This window comes from Marmota marmota, unplaced genomic scaffold (assembly GCF_001458135.2).
Source record: "Marmota marmota marmota unplaced genomic scaffold, marMar, whole genome shotgun sequence".
Classification (NCBI taxonomy): Eukaryota; Metazoa; Chordata; class Mammalia; order Rodentia; family Sciuridae; genus Marmota; species Marmota marmota.
Window position 1 is genome coordinate 19144200 of NW_026000185.1, and position 5360 is coordinate 19149559.

At 52.8% G+C, this 5360-nt stretch overlaps 1 long non-coding RNA gene across 1 annotated transcript; it reads left to right on the forward strand.

Annotated features, from left to right (window-relative positions):
- Positions 1 to 3226, forward strand: LOC125612281. Its single transcript, XR_007342576.1, has 3 exons — positions 1 to 682; positions 2574 to 2767; positions 3030 to 3226. It is a non-coding gene; the product is annotated as an uncharacterized LOC125612281 (long non-coding RNA).
- Positions 3227 to 5360: the final 2134 nt, after the last annotated feature.

Consider the following 5360-nt stretch of genomic DNA (forward strand, 5'->3'; position numbering starts at 1 on the left):
ACACCTGTCACTCCAGTGGCTCAGGAGGCTGAGGCAGGAGGATCTCTAGGTGCCCAGGCACCACTGTAGCCTGAATGGAGTGTGAGAGAAGGAGAGAAGCAATGAGTAACTGTGATTCAAGAACAAAACCGTTCAGTGCTGGTAAAGTTTATAATTTAAGCCAAAAGAGTTTATTGGAATGTATTGGGTATCTGTTAGTCAGGATAGGCTAGGTAATGTCGCTCTAACAAACATCCCCCAAATCATTATGTCTAAGTCGTGGTACTGCATAGGAATCTGACAGAGGCTGCCAAAAACAATGAAAAGTAGGGAAAGCAGGTGGGAGGACATCACTCCAGTGCCGGTAAGAGATGGTGAAGGACTAGACCAGGACATGGCTGCAGGGTGGGGAAATCATGGACAGGCCCTGGGGGACCATGACTGTCTTCCATGAGAGAGAACAGGGAAGAGGAAGAGAAGGAAGTCAAAGATGACAACATTATCTCCGGCTTGCTCAATGGGATGGTGACACTGCACTGAGGCTTGGCACAAAGAACCGAGCCTGCGAAGACACCGACTTTGGCCTGAGGCAGGTTTGAGGTTGAGGGGGTTGGAGAGACGTCAAGGGGAAATGCCCACAAAACTACCCACAGAGCTGTCGTGACAAACACCACAGCATCAAATCGTGCCCTGGGAGAACAAGGTCAGCCAACACTCACCGAGGTTCATTCTGGGAAGAGGAGCCGGGGCGAGTGGATCTTGGGGGGAAACACTTGCTGACTCCATCTCCTTGTGTGTTGTGATGGCTTTGATAGTGGTTGTGTGTCCAAGACGGGAAAAGTAAGCGTAGGGATGAGCAGAACAAGGAGAATGTTATAGGGAAAAGAAAAGGATGTGGCGAATGATGAGATTTATAAGACAGACGAGAAGTAAGAGGAAGAGTTGATTAGAGAGGTCAGGAGTGGGGGCCTGGTGCGGTGGTGCACACCTGTGATCATAGTGGCTCAGGAGGCTGAGGCAGGAGGATCGGTAGTTCAAAGCCAGCAACAGCGAGGCACTAAGCAACTCAATGAGACCCTGTCTCTAAATAAAATACAAAATAGGGCTGGGGATGTGGCTCAGAGGCACTCGACCCCTGAGTTCAATCCCCAGTACCCTCCATCAAAGAGAGAGAGAGAGAGAGAGAGAGAGAGAGAGAGAGAGAGAGAGAGAGACCATATTGTGTGAATTAGTAGAAGAGACCATTTCATGAAAAATGAATGGGTGCAGAGGGAAGGAGGTTGGATGAGAATTTGAAAATGACTCTGGTGATGCTTGTCACTATTGACTACAGAAAGCACAGCTGGAGTAGAATGGTCCAGGAGGAGAGGTGACAGGAAGGCACCCATCAGTGTAGGAGATGAACTATGGTCACATGGTACAGAAGTGTGATGACATAAAAGAGAGGACACCAGCCACTGAAAATTTTAGAACAGAGAAATGACATTTCTTGATTCCAGGAGGCCCATCAGATGCTCTAAATGTATTATGACACCATTTGTTATAGTCTGTTTTCTGTTGCTATAACAAAATACCGGAGGCTGAGTACTTTATAAAGAAAAGAGATTTGTTTCAATTTTGTAAGTCCAAGACTGGGCAGCCCCATCTGTTCAGCCTCTGGTGAGGGCCTTCCTGTTTGCATCAAAATATGGCAGATGGCATATGCAAGAGGGAGAAGCTAGAGGGACTCAGGGGTCAGGGTTATGTTTTGTTTTCTGGTGTAGGAGATGGAACCCAGGGCTTTGAACTTGCCAGGCAAGTAGTTCTCGCACTCCCAGACCCTTGCTCCTTGGTCTGGTGGAGACCAACCAAGACTCTCAAACCACATCCAAACACTCCTCACTTTCCAGCTTGTTTTTGACCGTCAGCCTCACTCACCTGTGCAAGGAGCCCTCGGGCTATTCCTGGAACCCCCCCCCCCCGCCCCTCGTGGGACCAGCAGCTGTTGTGGTAAAAAGATGCCGTGCAGTGGTCTTTCCCGTGAAATGCCTCCTAGCCACAGAGTTAACCAGAAACAAGCCAAGCAGAGCCCAGCAGCCGCTCCGCAGCCACATGGAGACGGGGTCTGCAGCAGAGAGGAAGGATAAGCAAGGGTCAGGGACAGATAGGGGTTTCTTTGTGGGCCAAGAGCAGACTGTCACCAGGGCTCGACGCAGGTTCCAGGTGGCCCAGCGGAACTGGATGGAAGCCCAGCCCGGGGATTTCAGATGGTTCACAGTGCTTGTCTCTGTGTCTCCTTTATCTTTTGATCTTTCTTTTTCTTGTTTGAAGTACCAGGGATTGAACTCAGGGGCACGTGACCCCTGAGCCCCATCCCCAGCCCTATTTTGTATTTTATTTAGAGACAGGGTCTCACCGAGTTGCTTAGCGCCTTCAGTGGCTGAGGCTGGCTTTGAACTCACGATCCTCCTGCCTCAGCCTCCCGAGCCACTGGGATGACAGGCGTGCACCACTGTGCCCAGCCTCTTGTTCTTAAATATATGTTTTGTAGTCCTGGAGATTGAACTCTGGGCCTCCTGCATGCTAGGCAAGCGCCCTACCAGCTGTATACTAAGAAGCTCCATGAGGCCAAGCAGGAGTCTGTGGACCAAGAAGTGTCAGCCTTGACTCTTGGGCAGCCAGCTCTGTGCTGCTCGGAACCTGAATTGGAGAGAGGGGCTGGGTGCAGGGGCACTCACTGACCCACTGAAACTGGGCCTCAGGAGTCCAAGATTTCCATCCTGGTGCTACCACTTTCTTACAACCATTTGTGAGTACAAATTTCTATGACAATGTGCTCCAAAGAATACTTTTGGCCTTCATCATAAAGACATTTCAGATCATTTTTAACAACAACAACAAAAAAAAATGTTCTAAGGTAGGAAGTTCCGGGGTTGGGGCAGAAATTCAACAGTGTCCCAAGGGGCTCTCTGCCCTCCTGGTCACAAAATGGATGCCACAGCACCAAGCTTTTCCTTCCTCCATAACAATGTCCAAAGTCTCTCTTTCTATCTCTGTCTCTTTTTAACCAGGGAGGAAAATCTTTCCCAGAAGTCTCCCACACAGTCTCATTCAAGTCCCGTTGGCCCAAGATGGGGGTCACCTGCTAGTGCCCCAGCTGCAAGGGGGGAGGCTGGGAAGGTAAGCATCCTGCATTTTTAGCCTCCATATTGGAAAAGGGAGAGGGAATGGCTGCTCAGTAGGCATCTACAGATCACGGCAAGTCACAGTCATGGAAGGAAAAAGCCGTGGTGTAAACTAGTGTGAACTGTGCTCTTGATGCTTGCCGGGTGCCGTCCTGAGGGCTTGCTCGGCTCGTCCCGACGATATCAGGGCGTTATTGTTCTCCCCATGTTGACCACAAGGAAGGGGACATCCAGAGAGGCTCACAGAAACGTGTCCTTGTCCCACAGTGAGAAAGACTTTTTGGAGACCAAGATCAATGAGTCTTCCTGGACCTCAAAAGACTCACAGTTCAGAAGAAGGCCAGGCAGGGTGAGAAGGGACGTGGTGAGGTCAGCGCTGGGCCACAGGAGCAGGGTGTTGGCCTCAGTGACCCCGGCCCCCTCCCCTGGGCAGCCAGGCCAAGGTCTGTTTCTAGTGAAACCTCCCAGGGAGGAAAGGGCGGGGGGAAGGGGACATGCAGGGCCTCCGATGGGGAGAGCAGGCCCCAAACTGCAGAGAGTAGCAGCAGCAGCGGTGTCCTTGGCAGATCAGTGACCAGAGGCCCCCCCTAAGGGTTTCAATAATATGACGCCCTGCCCCCACCCCGTTTCACCCTGGTGACACCGGAGAGCCCAGCCAGCCACGGAGAGTAATTTATTATACTCTGGGGCTCCCGGGCTTAGCTTCAGACTTGATTTTATTTGGAGCCATAAATTCCTAGGGCATTTCGTGAATTTAGAGAGAAACCCAGCCCAACCCCGAGCCGCCAGGGCAGGTTGGTGGAGATGCAGAGAAAAAGAATCGCTGCTGCTGTCCTGAGGGGAAGTCCAGCCAGGATGCCACGGGTGAGGGCCATTTGAGCAGGGGCACTGGAGGGTGCATAGGAGTTCTCCAGGGTGGGGGTGGGGACAGAGAAAAGGTTTATGGGAAGGGGAAAGAGGTCCGGCTCCTCCTCAGAGCTGGAGTGTGCAGGGATGAGGCCGGTGAGGAGGGCATGGTTTTATCTCAGGCTGCAAAACCTTGGCAGGAAGACCAGCTTTTAAAAATAGGGCTGCCCAGGGCTGCTGAGGCTGAGGCAGGAGGGTCGCGAGTTCAAAGCCAGCCTCAGCCACAGCGAGGCCCTAAGCAGCTCAGGGAGACCCTGACTCTAAATAAAAAGAAAAAATAGGGCTGAAGATGGAATGAGATGGTAGAGCATTTGCCTAGCCCAGTGCAAGGCCCTGGGTTCCACCCCAGCACCCCCCACCCCCAAAACAAAACAAAGGCAGAAATCGACCCACTGGGGGCTTCCCCAATGGGAACACCTCCTGGTTCACGTCCCCCTTATAAGTTGACATTACCCACCACTTCAATAATCTGGCACATACAGGGACGGGTTCCATCAATACATTAAAGTAAGCCTGGCCCTGTGTCCCCCGAGATAAGGCTGGTGAGAAAGGGACCCTCTGTCCCTGTTGGGAAGCCTCTGCTCACCCAGAGAGAAGGGGAGACACCCAAATCTGACCTAGCTGATGGGACAGGGCGCGCCCTTGTCATCCACACTGGTGACTTCCGGGAATCCCTGCCCTCTGCGCTCCACCCAGGCTGACGTGGAGGAAGGATGTGGCATTTCCCTCTAAGGTGCGCCCCTCGGAGGATAGGAAGGAGCAGGGCATGCGCCCCAGCCTCCCATGGGACCTCCACCATCTCGGGGCCTGAAGAGGGGGACATCATCGGCCCAGTGCAGTGCACCGACCAGGAGCCCAGGGGAAGGTCAGATGCCACCATCTCAAGCAGTTGTTTTCAAAGTCACGGCCAAGCTGGGAAAGGCGGAGCGAGTCAACTACGTCTCCTGTGCGTCCTCGGGCATTTCTTTATGCTCAACCGCCACCCAACATCTCTTTGATGTTTTTTTCCACCAAACCTATGATTATGAACGTGTTCAGACCCACTAAGTCGTCAAGAGAGTTGTCCAGCGAGTCCCCGTGTCCCCTCCGCGGAGACCCCACCGTGAGTAGGCATTTTTACAATTGAAGTGGGACTCGCGGACAGCCTGGTGCGTCCTCTTGAACGCACGGTCCTTTCTATGGGTCTTGAGAAACCCAGGGCAGCAGCTGCCACCGTAAGCCACCCAGAAGAGTTGACTGCCTCCAGAAAGTTCTCCCATGCCCTGTGCAGCCGACCCTGCCTCCCACCCCTGACCCCCCCCGCTGCTGGCC